Here is an 18,567-nt window from a genome sequence, read left to right on the forward strand (position 1 = left end):
CCAACAATGTCTTGATGGCTTTCCTAAAATGAAAGTAATTAGTAAGCCCTCGGATGCGGACTGGCAAAGAATTCCACAGAATGGCATCTCTGTTGCGAAAGAGCGCCCACCCGCACGGACTCTTCTCACCCGGGGAATCACTACCAGACATTGTTCCATAGATCGAAGTGATCTTGTAGGAATGTAGGGTAGAAGAAGATCAGACAGAATTTGGGGAGATGCCAATTTCAGAATTTTGAAGGCAATACACAGTGCCTTAAACTCAATTCGCCTGGCTACAGGCAACCAGTGAAGGCGGCGAATAGCACTGGTCACTGAACAAGTTCTGCGCAAGCCCAGAAGAGTTCTTACGGCCGCATTCTGGACACTCTTTAGCCTCTGAATTTCAGATTTATTCGCTCCCAGGTACAGCGAGCAGGCATAATCCAGCCTGGACAGAATCAGGGCCTGAATAATCGTCTGCCTGGTCGAAGCATCAAAAAAGGCCAGAATAGGTTTAAGCCCGCGCAACAGACCAAAACAAGTTCCTGCCACCCTTTTAGTCTGAGTCTGGAAACTAAGTGAGTTGTCCATCCAAACCCCTAAGTTCTTCACTACTGGCTTAGGGGTAGGGGACACACCCAAGCTCTTGGGCCACCACAGTTCACTCCAGCAGTCATGGTTCCCTCCCACCAACAGCACCTCAGACTTGTTGGTATTAAGTTGAAGGCAGTTGGCGGACATCCACTCGGCGATCGCCGAGAGGTCGCCCTGAAATTTCCTGGCGTCCTGCTCGGGGTTGCTCGAGAGAGCCACCACCAACTGAGTGTCGTCGGCATAGGAAACCATGGTTAGCCCCCTGCTCCTAGCTACATCCGCTAGAGGCTGAACATAAAGGTTAAAGAGCAGGGGGCTCAAGGACCTGTGGGACCCCCTGGCCAATAGGAAAAACACCAGAAGCAAAAGGGGGAGCAACCACCTGAAACGTCCTATCAGCAAGAAAGGAGGACGACCACCCAAGAGCCATGCCAGTAACTCCAGCCTGAGATAAACGATTCAGCAGAATGGCATGAGACACAGTGTCAAACGCGGCGCTAAGATCCAAAAGGATCAGTGCCGTCGTCTGGCCCACGTCTAAGGCCGTCCACAGATGTTCAGTCACGGACAAAAGCGCTGATTCAGTGCTATGGCCAGGCCGGAAACCATTTTGAGAGGGATCAAACCTCTGGTTTACAGTAAAAAAATCTGTCAGAAGGGAGTTGATATAGACCTCAGTGATCTTTGCGATCCAAGGTAGCCGGGAAATGGGACGGAAGTTTTCAGGTTTATAAGGGTCTAAAGATGGTTTCTTGAGCAGCGGCAGTACCATGGCATGCTTCCAGGCCCTAGGCACAACCGCTGCACTCAAGGACCCATTGATCACCATTTCCAGAGGATAAATGATAGTAGATAAAAGTTTTTTAAATTGGTCCGGCTTCAAAGGATCGGCAGGAGAGCCCTACTTTACCTTGGAGCACAGTGTCAATAGAACCTCTTGCATTGTAGGGGGGAAGGCTTCAAGAATACCATCAGTGAGATTACAAGAGGTCTCAGGAGGGCCTATAGGAACCATAGGAAAGCATTTATAAATGTCCTCAACCTTCTTGATAAAAAAATTAGCCAGCTCTTCGCACTGCGAATCAGAGGTAATCACTGAACTTACAACATCCTTCTGAATTTTAAACTCCTTCACTATAGAAAAAATAGTCTTAGCCGGATTTGAGCTCCCTCTAATCTGCTCAGCATAAAAAGCGGCACGCTCAATGTGGAGGGCCCTATGGTAGCGATTAATGGCGGCCCGATAGAGAGTCTTGGAAGAAGGATCGAAATCCCGCCGCCAGGCTCTCTCCAGCTTCTTACAGATCTTACGTAGGGCAGTTAGTTTTAAATTGTACCAAGGATTGGGTTTATTGCGACAATTTAACAGGAATAAGTTTGTCCAGAGGCCGAGTAACCCAATCCGTAAAAGCAGCATAGGCCTCGTTAGGGTCAGCTGAGATAGCCGGAGAGGTAGCCTCAAGATGGCTTTGAAGATGTTCCCAGCTCAATTTATGCCAAGGGCGCTTAAAAGACGAGGTGCTTACCAGCTTGTGCACTGGCAGAATGTCGTCGATCGTCATAGAGACTAAGTAGTGATCGGTCCAATCCATAGGAACAGGAGCTTGCACCACCAGGGAAGATATATTAGAAAAAACAGGATCGAGTAAGTGTCCCGCCAAATGTGTGGGGCCTGAAACTCGTTGCTCAAGCTGACAAGCAGCCAGGTCAGCCAGAAAGGATAACACATTAGGATCTGACACACATTCTAAATGTAAGTTAAGATCGCCTATAACAGAAAAGTTAGAGGCATTAACTGCTAGGGTGCTGACTATCTCGGACAAAGCAGCTCGAAACTCTGTAGAAGGACCCGGGGGACGGTAGATCAAAAGTCACGGAGAACCGCAAATGGTCTCCTTGCACCTAGGTATGGGGGGGTGAGGATAACATCATCAACAAGCGAGGCCCATGTGGGCACTTTGATTCTATTGGCTAGCAGCATAGAGTACAAAACAGCAGAGATTGGTCAAATGTATATGATTAGACGGTCCCTCATGGGGACATATTCTCAGGGCGGGGCTTGGGGACTTGTTTACTCTGAAGGACCCGAAGACAGTGACCTGGGGTTATGGCTTATACGGAAGAGATGTACCTGAGTTAACTAGAGGGCATATAGCCTACAGCTTCTATCTTCTTCAGACATTGTGGACAATTCAGCACAGACCAGCCCATTGGTTGACTGGTTCTGTCCAGATTGGTGGATTAGGGATTTGCTCACATATATGCTTTAATTCTTACCCTTGGGGGTATAAATGGGACCCTGCTACAGGGTGTTACCCCGAAACCAGTCCCAGGATGCTTGTTTCATGTCCTGACAAGACCTGGCTTGGCAGTTTGGGCTGGACTGTTCCCATGAAGCACAGGGCCGACTGATTTGCATATAGCTGGGTCTGAACTGGGGTTGCGAAGTGAGCTAAAGAACAATAATGGATACCACCCAGATCTGTGACTGGGGGTGAGTGTCTGAAAAGTTTCAGTGCTCCTCCGTTATCTCCCTGTGTTTGCTTTGTTTGCCCCAAGTTGGCAGAGTATGCCCAGATGTGGGTCCCTTGCTCACTTTGCCACTGGATTCAAGCTAGCCTGGCTGATGAAGGGTTTTACCCCAAAACCGTTCCAAGAATCATTGTTTTCGGTCCAGGAAAGACCTGACTTGGCAGTTCAGGCTAGACTGTTCCCATGAAGCACAGGGTCGACTGATTTGCATATAACTGGGTCTGAACTAGGGTGGCGAAGTGAGCTAAAGATGATGGATACAACCCAGATCTGTGACTGGGGGCGAGTGTCTAAAAAGTTTCAGCGCTCCATCCATCATCTCCTTGTGTTTGCTTTGTTCGCCCTAAGTTGTCAGAGTAGGCCAAGACGTGGGTCCCTTGCTCACTTTGCCACTGGATTTAAGCTAGCCTGGCTGTTGAAGGGTGTTACCCTGAAACTGGTCCCAGGATGCTTGTTTTCGGTCTAGGTAAGACCTGACTTGGCAGTTCGGGCTAGACTGTTCCCATGAGGCATATCTGGGTCTGAACTGGGGTGGCGAAGTGAGCTAAGGAAAAATGATAGATACAACCCAGATCTGTGACGGGGTGAGTGTCTGAAAAGCTTCAGCGCTCTGTCCATCATCTCATTGTGTTTGCTTTGTTCGCCCTAAGTTGGCAGGGTATGCCCAGACGTTGGTCCCGTGCTCACTTTGCTACTGGACTAAAGCTAGCCTGGCTGATGAGGGGTGTTACCCTGAAACAGGTCCCAGGATGCTTGTTTCTCGTCCAGGGAAGACCTGGTTTGGCAGTTCCAGCTCGACTGCTCCCTTGAGGCACAGGGTCAATACTGATTTGTATATAGATGGGTCTGAACTGGGGTTGCGAAGTAAACTAAAGAACGATGATGGATACAACCCAGATATGTGACTGGGGGTGAGTGCCTGAAAGGTGTCAGTGCTCAATTCATCATCTCCTTGTGTTTACTTTTAGAAAGTTGGCCTTTTCCTGTCCTTAGCCCTTCGTGCCTACAGACCGTCTTGCGTCACATGAGTAGGTGTCGCTGACAGTTAGACTTTGTGAATTCCTCCCAGACAGTCACAGAAAAGAGGGATTAGGTGTGCCTCATGGGCCATCTGCTGACAGGGTGGAGAGTGGAGCTCAGCACAGCACCACTTACACCTTGATAGCCTGTGCTCTGCCTTCACTCAAAGGACCTAAGAAACCTGTATTGTCACTGCAGCCAGCTTGAAGCCAGGTGAGTCAGGATGTTCCATGCACTTCAAAGCTCCTTTCCAGAAGCTTCTCCCACTTTTCAGAAGAAGGGCATCAGGGTATAAAAATATGACCTTCAGACCCACTATTCAGTATACTTCTGGACCTGTGGAAGGACTCTCAGAGGGCTGGCTGCTGTTGTGCACTCTGCCAGACTGCTGCTGTACATGGAAGGACTGCTTTGCTGCCTGGAGCCTGCCTCAAAACCTTAGTGGCTTGCTCTACTGTTGAGCCCTGCATCTTCACCTACACCCACAACTACCAGAAGTAACTCCAAGGACTAGTTTGCTTACCTGCTGTTCAGAGCCACTGAGACATAAAAGTCTCCTACCATCTTGAACCCGCACATAGACCCAGTCCAAATGAGTCCTGAACCCCCAAGAGATGTCTCACAAGTCCTGGACCCATGGTTGTGCTGCTAAATGTGCCCAGAGGGCCAATTTCCAAAAGTGAAGACATAGTCAAAATATGCCCAAAAAGTACTCTGAGAACCAGGAGGACATCAGAACCAACCTGCTTACCTATACCATCAAGGTGCATGAGCAGTCGGATTTACCTTGCAACTTCTTCTGTTACGTTCTTCTCTGCAGCAGCAAATCTGTTTCAGCAGTCCTTTACCAGTCCTTTAGCACCGGGAGCTTGTTCCATGCTGTAAAATCAGCAGGAACTACCAAACGTGAAGTGCAAGAGGGCTCTGATTCTTTCTGTAGCTCAGGTAGGGGTTCTACTCGAGTGGCAGCTTCCTCAATGCCAGTGGCAGGTTTCTCAACATGAGCAGTAACGACCTGCCGTGACCACTCGTGTTGAGAAATCTCGCTGGGAGGTGATCCAGCGTATGATGTTCCTAACTCACTAACTTAACGTTTGCGAGCCATGCAAGAGGAAAAACTCTGCGCCACTCCCGTATGCAGAGTTTTTCAGAACTTCGCTCTCTATGCAGAGTGGGCAAAACTCTGCAAACTCTGAGAGCGGAGCGGAATTTTACCGTGAAGCCTACTTTGAACCACATTTCTTCGCAGTCGTATTTAGCATTTGACTTTGACCTGGTCTCGCATGGCCAGATGTCCGCGGTTGGTGCTTTGATCCTTTTAGGCACTAAATCTCAATTAAAACTTTAAAAATTCATAACTCCGGTTCTGTTGATTCGATGTTTGTTGTTTCTGTGTCAAATAATTTTTCTACATTTGTTTGGGATTTTTCTTGTGTTGTGTTTTCACTTTATTACTGCCTTTACAAATTGCCTCTAATTTAAGCATGACTGCTATCTTTGCCAAGCTACCCAGGGTAAAGAATAGGTTAATTTAGTGACTGTTTATGGTTCACCCTGGAAGGGATTATGGGTGTTGCTTGACCATGGCTCACAACACAGTCAACCAACAACCCAATTTCTCATAGTGGCCCCATGAAAACTAGGGAGTCTTTTTCCTCTTTGTCTGTGCATTATTATAGACACTGGACAGACACAAACAAGCCTTTAGGATGCACATACGCAGTGTGCCATAAAAAGATGACACACTATCAGTGTGCCTCCTAAAAACTACCCTGTGGAGGGAGAAAAGTGGGTCCTTTGGACCCTGCCAGGTATCAGACACACAGTTCATGTTTGCGTCCAGCACACTGGTTTAACAGTGCGCCATGGTGCAAATATCAAAAGTGCACCCGATACATGATATGCCCCCTGGTGTTACTATTGCACACGTGGTGGTACTCAATTAATATACCTCACAAAGACAAAAGGCTATTAGCCTTGCCAAACCTGGCTGTGATTTGTTCACAAAGATGCCAGCAGATTGTCCATACTTTGCTGATTGATCTTGCTAGCATTATAATAACAGACTTTTTGGTGGGCATGGAGGATGCTTTAAGTTTATTACCATGCCGGATGAGAATGTCCCTGTGAGATGATTCAAATTGCCCATTGCAAGATTAACATGTTGGTTTACACATGTCAGAGTAAAAGGCTGGACCAAAGCTGCTTCATGCCATTAATGAGTGGTTTATCCAGAACTACTATTTTTTTTTCCTTTGCATTCCGGTGAAAATATGCCTGAATTTTTAATGGAGAATAAAACTACAATTGACCAGAACACAAGTAAAATGAAAACAGTACTGGCTGAACCTCTTAAACCTAGAATAGTACAGCTTTGGATCTCCAAGGAAGATTTCCTTTGCTTGAATGCGAATTACTGCATTTTGTTTTGAGAGGTGCAAATTATAAACTAAATTAATCATAAGTATTGTTAAATGTTTCGGAGTTACATGCAGGATGTTGTTTGGCTAAAATCATACAATTTGTTGAACTGAGAACTGAGATTTGAGTGTGAGTACCTCCGGTGCAACTTAGTGCCTCGTCTTTGTATACTCCCACTTGACCCTTCCATTGAGTCACTAATGTCAACTTTCAACACAACTTAAACACAAAATGCTCAAGATGTGGATGATTTGAAATTCTTTTTTGTTTTAATGACCTTTTGTGTTTCATTTTTCTGATACAAACAGATGAATAAAATAACAAACAACCAATTTAATTATTTTATACAGGCTTAAAAACAGAGAAAAATAATTAGGCTTAATTGCATAACCAACAAACACCACAAATCTTCCAAGATCTAAAATATTTCATAAGTTAAAATATATCCATCATATCATTAAATTATAAAGTGCATGGAATAGTTCAAAATTTGAAAAAGGTCCCCTCTTTCGCTATCCCCTTCGCATACAAGTGATCTTTAGTATAAACATTGTTTCTCTTCTCAATCCAAGACCACAGTTCCGTTGGTTCAGATTATTTCCAGTAGGGAATTGTCACAGATCATGCCAATATCATTGCACTAAACCACCAGCTATGAGCAAATCCTAGACAGAGTCCCACATTTTTAGAGCACGGAGGAGAATTAAATTCATATCTGGCATAGGTTCGGCCCCAAGCAAGACCTGCATGCAACTCAGAACCACTCCCCAAATACACTTAACCAGTCAAAGTCCCAAATCATGTAGATCCAGCTACAGGATTATGTACATCTTGAACAGGGGACATTCAAATTCCACTTGTACAATAGTGAAGGAGTATAGCATACCATCCAATGAAAAATCTAATTGCAATCTTTGTAAATTGGGGCCCCTCAATGTTTTATATTTGACTTGGAAGGGCTGAAAAGTCTGGAAAAGTATCAACAAGCCACCAGAAAAGCCTGGATGGATGACTTTGCGGAAGGATTGATAACTCATCTAAATCCTCAAAGGAATTTTATAGTATCTTCAATACCCTTTTGAAACCTGTCACTTCAAGGGTAGAAACTCCTCCCTCAGAGGCCTGCTATGAGCTATTATCCAACCATTTCCTTGGGAAAGCAAGGCTTATCTACGATGCTTGTAGGGAAGTCAGACCACAAAAATAGGTCCAACGTGCAGATCGTAGCTGACTGAACAAAGGGAGAACCTTCCACTTTCACACAGCTAGGTAAGGATTACATTTTAACAATGGCAAAAAAGTTAAATCAGGCTCCACAAATGACCCTGAATGCCTAGACATCCTCCTCAAAGGGGGAGGATGTCATTCTTTCAGAACTCACTGGCATATACAACTCATCCCTCGATAGCTGTAATGCTCCAGATACATAGAAGCATGGAATCATAAGACCTCCATTAAAAAAACCTTTGTTGGACTCTGAGTTGGGTAAAAGGCCTATCTCCCTTCTCCCTGGTGTTAGTAAAATCCTAGAAAAAGTGATAACTAGCGATCTCTTGGTGTTTCTGGAATCCAACAATAAACTACACGCCACTAAAACGGGATTTAGTATTGAAACAGCACTCCTGGTGGCCACTGAGGAACTTAAAAGGTCCTCGATCAAGGCAGGTCAGCTGCACTCATTCTGATCTACTTAAGAGCAGCATTTGATATGGTCTCCTACTCTATTTGTAGACTGGAAGAGGCCGTTAGCCCAGAAAGTGCATTAAAATTACTATCATCATTTTTAAACAATAGATGTTTTCAAGTCAGCGATGGGCCATTTCTCGCCACGAACCACCACTTCAAATGTAGGGTGCCCTAGAGCTCCTCCCTTAGCCCCACGATTTTTAATCTGTATGTCCACCCCTTGTCAGATATCTTTTTCTCCCTAGGCTTCCCTATGGTGTCTTACATGGATGACACACAGATCATTGTCTCCCTCACATCCAACACAGACTCCATCTCACAACAACTAAACTCTTGTTTAAAACAGGTTACCAACTGTCTTCCAGATGTCTACATTTAAATGGGGACAAAACAGACGTTTTGCTGGTTGGCAACAAACCGTCGCTGTGGGACCAGCCAATTTGGGCCTTCTTCCTTAAGGGATCGTCCATCCCTCAAGTCAGAAGCGAAAAGTTTGGTGTCACGTTGAACAGTAAGCTTATTATGGATACCCAAGCAAAGAGACTGGCATCCAGCTGCTTTGGTCTCCTAAGAGCACCTAGGAAAGTGCTAATATGGCTACCAGTTGCAGTCCGCAGAACAGTGGTCGAAGGTTTAAAACTATCCTGCCTTGACTACAGTAACTCCCTCCATTTAGGCAGCATTCTCTCTGTTATTAAAAAACTGCAGGTTATTCAAAACGCTGCAGCCCAAATACTATTGGGCATCCCCAAATTTCAGTTGGCCTCCCCAGCTCTTGCCATGCTTTACTGACTGCTGATAAGCAGGAGAATTCACTTTAAAACACTTTACATTGCTCACCGTGCATGGCACAAAGCAGGTCCTTGTATCCTCTATCACCTTATCAGCCCTTACTGTGCCAACAGAGAGCTCAGATCGCGTAGCCTGAGTCTCATCTGTGTCCCCACAGTAAAATGAGCCAGATGCGGGGACTGCTCTTCTGCCCATCTTGCCCCCAAACTATGGAATACTTTGCAATTAAGTCTCAGACAAAACTACTATTGATTTAGTTTTGGAAAAACAACTTAAAACCCATCCGTTTGCCTAAGCTGCCTGTATTCGAGCTAACTGACCATGGCGCTGAGAAGCCCATTCTGGGTAGCCATTTTGTTTCCTGGAGGGATTAAAAAGAGTGTGTACTATTTCTATTGTAGATTCAATTTGCAATGGTGGATGTGTCTTGAAGACAGAAACTATTTGCAAATATTGACGTTTACTGATTGAATTTTAACTTGGACCACCTCCCACGTGACTAAATTACCATTAACTAACCAATCTCCTAATTTCCCAAGACTACATTTCTCCCATCTATTTACTTGTTTTTCCAGTGCAGATGGACACTTGCTTTTGAGAGAGGTTCTTGCATGTATGTTGGGAATCTTTAACCATTGAAATCATTGTTTCTGCTTAAATATGCCCTGCATGCAGTACCTCTCCAATTTGGGCTTCTTGGCTATACGTGCAGGAGGGGCATCTAAGTGAAATTTCCAATTCTCATAGCATCTAAGAAAAAGTTATCAAATAACTTACCTTTATTAGATTTCTAGTACCTATTGTTGGTTATTAAATATGCTGCGAAATAATAAGCCCTCCAGCCAGGAAGAGACAAACCTCCTACCTTGACTGGCAAATTCAATCTCTTTGAGCTAATCCTGGTATTGTATTTATTCCAGATACATTTGCTAATAAGTGTGTGTTAGACTTGGCATCTGTTGGCGTGTTTGCCCCATCTTTTTGCTTTATGACCTCCTGGTTTTGACTCTGTTTTTGCTGGTTTACTGTCTCTGTGTGCTTTTCACTGCTGTTCAGTGTTGAAGTGCAAGTGCTCCTGTTGTAAATTGTGTTATGTATTGGTGTTTCCATGATTGGCATATTTGATTTACTAGTAAATCCCTAGTACAGTACACTGAGAGTGCCAGGGCTGTAAATAAAATGCTACTTACTAGTGGGCCTGCAGCACTGATTGTGCCACCCACAGAAGTAGCCATGTGATGGTAATTCAGACCTGCCACTGCAGAGTTTGCACACAGTTTGTAACTGTCATGTCAACTTGGCAAAGTGCCCCCACTTGCCAGGCCCTAATCTTTCCTTTTCTTACACATGTCATCCCTAAGGTAGGCCCAAGGTACCCCTGTGGGCAGGGTGCTGTGTATGTTAAAGGTAGGACATGTACTGGTCTGTGTGACATGTCCTGGTATTGAATTACAGTGCATTTTGTTTTTCACTATGGAAAGGTTATCTGTCTCATAGGGTAGAATGGGAGTTTATTTATAACATCTTATAAATATAACTTTCCATTGAGACAAGATAGGAATGTAAAGTTTAGTATGCCTTAACTCAGAATATACAAATGCATATTTTAGTAAAGATGATTTTTATATTGTGTGTTTGAAAATACCACTTTTAGAAAGTAGGTATTTTCTTGCTTAGCCATCTTGTGTGCCTCTGCTGAGTTTGTGGATTGACTGTCTGGCTTTGGAGTGACAGGGGCTGGGGATGTGCATTCTCTTCAGTATGCTAGTGGGGGGGGTCGAGGTGTGTCCTGCCTTTCCTGGATGAGTCAGGGCAGGGCTGAGTAGACCTAGGCTGCATTTAGAGTAGTGAGAGGAGATTTCCTTGCACCTGAATGGGCCTGGTCTGCTGTAGACAAAGCTGTCTCCACCTCCTGCTGGCAAGTTGGGTCAGAGAGGACCACACTGGTTTAGACTAAGCACAGACACTCTCTGCCTGAGAGAACAAAGGAATTTGGAGTATAAATATTTGGGCCCAGACCCCAGAACTTTAGAACTCTTTTGGAACCAATAAGACTAAAAAGAAGAAGAGCTGGAGAAGCTGTGAGGAAGGACTACCACTTTGCTGTGTCCTTTGCTGTGTCGGTCTGCAGTGGCTGCTTCTGTCTTGGGCAGTGGAAGGACTGCACTGAATTTTCTGCAATTTACTTTTGTGAGTTTCTCCAAGGGCTTGAGGTAGAGCTTGCCCCCTGTTCAAGAAGTCTCAGGAAGAGCCAAGACTTAAAGTTCATCTGTTACCAGCCCTGGGGACTGAGTGTGTTCTGCTGCAACAGATGAACAACAACCCAAAGTCGTCAATGACGCCGCTGCCAACTCTGTGTCCTGAAGGCACCGCAGAGGGCACTGCGCACTTTGCACTGCAACCCTGGTCTCACCGACAATGCCACCGAACCCCAGCTTGCACTGTGACCTGTAAGCACCGCACTCTGCTCTGCCTTGCTTCACGCTGCTGCCCAGGCATCCCCAATAACACCGCTCCACGCTGACATCAACATTGCTGCTTGCACTGTGGTTCGATGGCACCGCTCATTAGTTACACGATGCACTGTCCTCATCCCGCACTGCAGCCTTGGCTTACCGATGCTGGCGCCATCATCTCCTGTTCGTCAGCCAACTACAGCACTTCAGCAATGACAAAGCCACTGCTTGAACTGTGACCTGCCAGCGTGACCAGCACCGCATCACTTAACACTGCAGCCATGGTCTTACTGACTCCGCGGATCAACTGTTACTGGGCCGCTGCCTGCACCGCGACCAGAGGGCACTGCATGCCGGCGCACCCGACATTAACCGCAAAGAGTTCAATCTGCAAGGATGTGACTTTAAGGGCCCGACGACTCCTGCACCTACCTCTGGGGCTCATTGAGGAGTCGCCGACGCCCTGCATTTCTAAAGGTACTGATTTGCAGGTCTTTCCGACACTTTAGCTGGCCTGCGACACGGCGGTCAGCCAGATCTGTTTGGATTTGTTGTTAATGATGCTGTGATAGCCCCAGACGGAGCTATCAACTTCAAGGAAATTTATTTTAAGTCTATTTTGGATTATTGAAGATTTCAGAGAACTATATGGTAGATTTAATCATTTTTGGTCTTGTTTTGAATATATAAAAACATTGGATATTTTTCTAAACTAGTGTGGTGTCCTTTTGTATTACTGTTGGTTATGTGTAAATTCATTACACACTGCCTCTGAGATAAGCCTGACTGTTCGTGTCAAGCTACCAAGGGGGTGAACAGAGGTTATTTCAGGAGTGTAACTCCCATATTCTGACTAGAAGGAATGGTCCCTACTTGGACAAAGGTGCAAACCATTGTCAACTAGTGACCCCCATTTCTAACAGTGTGCATTTAAAATACACTAAAATATGGGTACAATAGTTATTTGCATTGTTTTTCAAGAACTTTCCTAGAATGAGGTATTTATTTATGTGGTAGTTCTATGGCTTGAACCTGGCCGAATGGCAGTGGAGTGCTGCGCACCGTAAAGGTAAATGTATAGTCAGTCTTGAATGGAGGGATAGCTTTCTTCAAGAATAGAGGTACTATGTCAGGATGTAGTGACTTTAGAGGTGTGAGTTCAGATATGTGGAAAGATTTTCTCAAATTCTCCCACGTTTTAATGCTCCAGCATCAGACATTATTGAGTTGTTTATATTTTTTCTCGATGCAGGCTTTCTTATTTTTTATTCGAGCAGATGGTCACATGCTTGTTAGGCCTAATGTTTTATTTTGATACCTGGGCACTGATGTACCTTCAGTGCTGCTAAATAAACATTTTTTTTTATTTCATGGACATTATTCCTGAATCTGTCTGCCACCAGTTTCAAGCATTGTCCACAGTTCACTGAAAATGGCAGAAAAGCCAGAGTAACCATTCGACGAAACGATTCTTTGTCTACAGAATAATCAATCTTTGGAGTTTACACTGCATATATTGTACAGATTGTTTTCATTATGAGCTAACATAATGTACTACTCAGCTCCCAAGGCTCTGTCCCCTGTATCCCCTTGACTTAAACATCTGGTGGGGATAAATTCCTCCCCCTGTTCTTAGCCTTCACCCATGAATACACAGGAATGAGGGGCAGCATACTGCATCTGCTGTGCACGGTACTGGAATCCCAGTGGACACAGAGCAGCAGGAGTTACAGATGCAGGATGGGGTACATGGCCTCCAGCACAGTCAGCTATATTATGTCACAGCACTCAGCTCTGAGGGGAAGGCGGAGTGGGCATGCTGTACTGTCAAACTATAGTTTCACCATTCAGCTTCTTAGAACAGTGTTTTGAAGACAGTGCTGGAAGGTTGCCATAGGAGTTGGAGTAGAGAGAAGAAATGTGCCTGAAAGTGGCAATTTCTGAGAGGAATGTGAGAAGGGGTGGGCAGCAGTAAGAGCAGATTATTTACTATAGAAAAAAGTAAACATTTGTACAATGCTTCACTGTATGTGTTGAACATTTTGGGACTTATTACGAAATAGGTCAGAGTTGCCACTGACCGACACCATCTAAGACTCTGGACCGACAGACCCAGGTCAGCGGTTCTAACTGCCTGATTACGATGCGACCGAACAATGTTCAGTCGCATACTCACTTTTCTCTATGAGAGCTTGTGTCAAGGCCATAAACCGTCCATAATACAGGCTCCTATACAGAAATGGGGAGTGTGTGTAAAGCCCTGCACCCTGTGGAAGACACCTCATGGTGCCTGCCACACAGTGTGGGCATTTACATTCGGGTACCCTCTCGACCACCAACCGTAGGCCGCAGGGTGAAAGGGGCCATGATAGGGGCACCCAAAGTTGCTTTCTGACAACCTTTCCTGGTCAGAAAGGCTGGCGCAGAAAGGCTGCGGGAAACCAACATTGTAATCCCGATGGCGGATCACGATGTGGTTCCGACCGGCTGGCAGACTCCGAGAGCCAAGTCGGAATGACCGGCCGGTTTACGTTCCGACCTCCGACATTGTAATCGAGCAGATGGACCGAAAATCTGATTGTGTCGGTCAGAAAGCATCCGACAGCGGCCGGAGATATTCCGACTAGTGGTTGGAGGCTTTCCGACCGGCATCGTAATCGGCCCCTATGTGTTATTTTGTAAGTTGTGTGCCTTGTGTTGTGTAGTATGTAGAGGTGACTTGAGGGCTTTCAGACATATGTCTGAATAGCCTCATCTAAAAAAAAGTTCCCTCTAGTATTCAGTAGAAGGATACAAGCCATTTAATCAGAATACTACGAGACCGAAACCTGGGTGGGGCAACCTCAGGAATAGGGAGGAAACCCACAGAATCAAGGGCAGAGCAGACAACTGAAATAGGCAACAAGGTGATTGAATCATGAACAAGGGGATGACCGTGTGCCCATTACAAATTATTACTTGGAAAAAATAGGTTTGCCTACAGACAGCTATAGCTATTAGCCAACACCTAAAAAGGGTCTCCCGTTCCAACCCACTACTGACTCTTAACCCTGGTGTACGTAGACGTAAAATAATATGCCAGCTTTAGCTGTCTGTGGCCAAAATCTGAAGAAGTTTCCCGTTCCAACCTAGCCCACTATTGACTTATACCCCGCTGTAGGTAGACATAAAATACTAAGCCAAAGGACCTCTGGAGGACTTGATGCACTGGGTGCATAAAACACACCTTCTGCCATTCTTCCAGATAGGTCACTTGTCTACATGTGCTGCTTTCAAATATTATTTCACCAAAACACATTTGTACACCAGTTCCATAGACTTTCTTGATGCATTTAATCAGGTCACTAGAGATCTTCTGTGGACCAAGTTATAGAAGTGCATGTTGCCCCCACTACTGCTCAGAGATATCCAGGTATTATATTCTGGCACATGGGTCTGCATCAAATTAGATCAGCCTGGATCCCTATCTCCTAAAATCAGCTCAAATCAAGGATTAAAACAGGAATGTGTGTCTGTCGACACCATTAATATTCAACCTATATGTACAAGACATTGGCATATATTTGTGCATGGGTAACAGACACTGAGTTCATTAACGGGTAGGTTGGTGGAGGCTTTACAACAAGCTAGGGAAACTATTATTTTCAGTTGTATACCATTGGCCTGTAAAGGCTACTAGAGACCCTGGTGAAATACTGCAACTTTAATATGCTGGAGGTTACTCCTGAAAAACCAAAGAAACTGGCATTTGGGCGCAAAGTAATAAAGACCGGCCAATAGTATTTCAGGCGACAAAAATTAGAATGTGTGTCAACATTCAAATGGCGGAATATTGTGAGGGGGTACCATCACCATTTTGTTACAATGAAATCCAAATGCTTATTGCTCATCTATGTGATCCTTACGCCTGGAAAAAAATTTAACTAGCTCCCAGCCCCCACTGTCCCTTATCATAAGAGTTATTAAAATTAACTTTACATATACCCTATCATGTGGTAATGAATTCTTCCAGAAAAACTGTGACATTGGCTGAACTTTGGCCAATGAAGTCTATTATGGAAACTCTTCCATCCGTCCAAATCTAGTTGCAAGTGACACTTGGGTTTAAGCTTATCAAGCAATCCTATGTGACGGGGCACTTTTTTTTCAAAAATTTGGTTAGATTCTAACACAATAAACTTAAACTTAGTGGTAGGTAGGGCAGGGGTATCTTAATATTAGGTATTAGAACATTGTTACAAATATTGTATAAATTCACATTTTCAAATGTACACAGTGTACTTGCAATCCTGCAGTTTAATATAGACCTTCAGGAAGTTGAGCAAATTAATTGATGTGGTATTTTATTTATACATTTATTTAATGCGATTTTATATAGCGCGAACATTACCGAAGGTGTCAGAGCGCTTTACAAAAGAACCAGTTGCGTTACATAAGGACTTTGGATTAACATGAGTTACATAAGAGATACAAACAGAATTTTTTTTTAAAGAAATTGCAAATAGACAAGTGGAGTGAAAGGAGGGAAAAATTGCAAATGTACAAGTTGTAAAGTCACTCAAGGAAGAGATACAAACAGATAAACTGTAAAATCACATAGGAATGGTAGTAAGTACATAGGTCTACTACATATACTAGTGGATAGAGTTATATATAAATATACAAATAGCAAATTCACTCAGGAGTACATTTTAACAGCGATTAGGCTTAGACAATTATATATTACATATTTACAGAGCAGGAAATTCTCGCCATCGTCGGCCAGGTGTTCAGGTGGTGTTGCACTCAAGGGCTGTGGTCTTGGGTCTGGAGGGATCTCCGAGTTGGAGATGTCCATAGGGGTAGAAGGCCGGGTGGTAGTGGGGGAAGCAGCATGGTAGATTTACAAAAGCGTCATACGTCTGATTTACACTCACTAGCACCTTTTAAAATTAAGACCCTCCAGTGCCTGAAAATTAGTACGTTCAATATACAGCAATCAGACAAATTCCTTGTAGTACATTGAAGCACAACGATTTTTCTGTGTTGAAATCTTCATTGCATCATCTTCCACATGAAAACATGAATTTCGCACCTCTTTGGAAATGTAAGTGGCAGCCCTGGACTCCTCTGGCAGAATTTCACAAGATCCCAGTCCTTGCTGCGGCTTTAATTTGGGAAATAATTGAAACTGATTAATGTTTCCACACCCTGGAAACTTCATTCCTCTATGTAATTTTTTTTAATGCATATTTGAATCTGTAATAGTGCAAGTCTTTTATGGTCATTTAGGAAAGTAAGGCCCTCCCCAAATACAAATTACAACTTCACTTGAATGCTGTCACCCCCACTTCTACACTATAGGGAGCTAATTGCATTTCAAGTGGCGATTGAGGGCGTGAAAGTTCCTGTCCATTCCCCTGAGATGATCACTTCCGTGTTAGGATTTTTGTTTGTCATACTTCATGAGATAGACATAATATAATATACAAAAAAAGATACATAACAGTTTACTATCTATTATGTTTCTGCTCCCCTGTCATTTTCCTCCAGCTGTGAATATAAAAATCATGGTTGATAATTATCAATATAAATTTTTTGTGTGAAGATAATAAAATAGAATATTACTGTTATTCGGATAGTTTTTTAGGTCTTGCTGAGCCCAGCGCATGTGCTGGCTCGGAGAGACATTTTGTATGTGAGTTTTCAAAGTGCTGCTGGCTGGCCTAGCGCTTGCGTTCACGCGACCGTGCACACGCGAACCGATAGCCTTCAGCAGCAGTTTGAAAACTCGTGCGTCATCGCGATCAATTTCGCTTTCAGAGCGATCGCGACCGCGATGACGCACTCTTTCAATGCTTGTTTAAGACTTGTGCCCTGTTCTGCAGCAATATATGAGGAAACTTTTTGTATCAAAGAAATAAATTAATTGAATGAAAAGAAATGCACAGAAAAAGGGAACTAACTTAACTCGTAAGATCACTTTGACCAAATATTTTCACAAGTAACATGTCGCTTGGAGCTTTGGAAGCACTGATTAGCACATACTACAAATACAAAACCCTGAATTCTGCAAATCCAGGTGCTTAAGTTTGAATGTATGCTCTCTCAATTAATAACACTGATGGCTGAAGAAATTGACAGCTATTTGATAACATTAAAGTGGATGCAAAGTTCCAAGCTAAAATATAACCAGAAGAGTTTAAAAGGTCTTTTCTGAAACTTGAATAAGGGGGGAGGGGGGCGTGGCTTACACCCAACGAAAATGGTGGTGTCCCTCTAGCTCTGCTCGGAGCGAAGGGAGGGGCATATTAACAAGCCAGGCGATAAAATTATCGCCGCTTTAGCGGCAGAAAACTGCCGCTAAAACGGCGATAATGGGCTTGATAATATGCTCTATGGAATTCCAATTGAAGCCCATGTTAGATGTGAAGGACATCTAACCTGAGCTTCAATTGTAATTCCATAGAGCATATTATCAAGCCCATTATCGCCATTTTAGTGGCAGTTTTCTGCCGCTAAAGCGGCGATAATTTTATCGCCTGGCTTGTTAATATGCCCCGGAGTTCTCTGCATTGCGGAGGTGGTTCTCTTTCTTGCTGTTGGCCATTTCTTGAAGATTGTTGGCATTTCTGGGCTGAATTTTGTGACCTTTCTCGGTCACGTTTGTTTATTTTCGCCTCTGCTGCAACGCGCGTCGTGAGAGAGGCAGCAATGGAACGTTCATGAGAGGCCAGCTCCAACTTTATAATACACTAAACTGAGCCTTTCAATCGATGTTTTCGTCAACTCCCAATAAGTTTTCTCCTCACAACATTTTCTCTCACTTATTTTTAAAGCATTAGAACTTTGACAACATGAAATATGCATTTTGGCTGCATTTCAACACAGATGAGGAACGCTTGGAGGGGGATGGAGTCTGGCCTTTAATCAGTGCTTAATTTGTGAAAAATTAAGTCCAGGTGCTCAAAATTTTAGCAGGAGTCCACACCCCTCCACTGACTCCACCCACTAACTCTATTGGCTCCACCCACGTCCTCAACCGGCATTGCTGAAAGCCAAATGTAATACCCAATCTGAAGTTCAGCAAGGAGCCTTCCTCGAG

General features: G+C 44.2%; 1 protein-coding gene across 1 annotated transcript in view; it reads left to right on the forward strand.

Moving 5' to 3' along the window:
• The window catches only part of LOC146805022 (acetylserotonin O-methyltransferase-like), a 447,344-nt gene that overhangs the window by 274,268 nt on the left and 154,509 nt on the right, over positions 1 to 18,567 (forward strand). The gene's annotated exons all lie outside the window — the stretch shown is intronic.

The sequence above is a fragment of the Triturus cristatus genome, chromosome 8 (assembly GCF_964204655.1).
Source record: "Triturus cristatus chromosome 8, aTriCri1.1, whole genome shotgun sequence".
NCBI classification, from domain to species: Eukaryota; Metazoa; Chordata; class Amphibia; order Caudata; family Salamandridae; genus Triturus; species Triturus cristatus.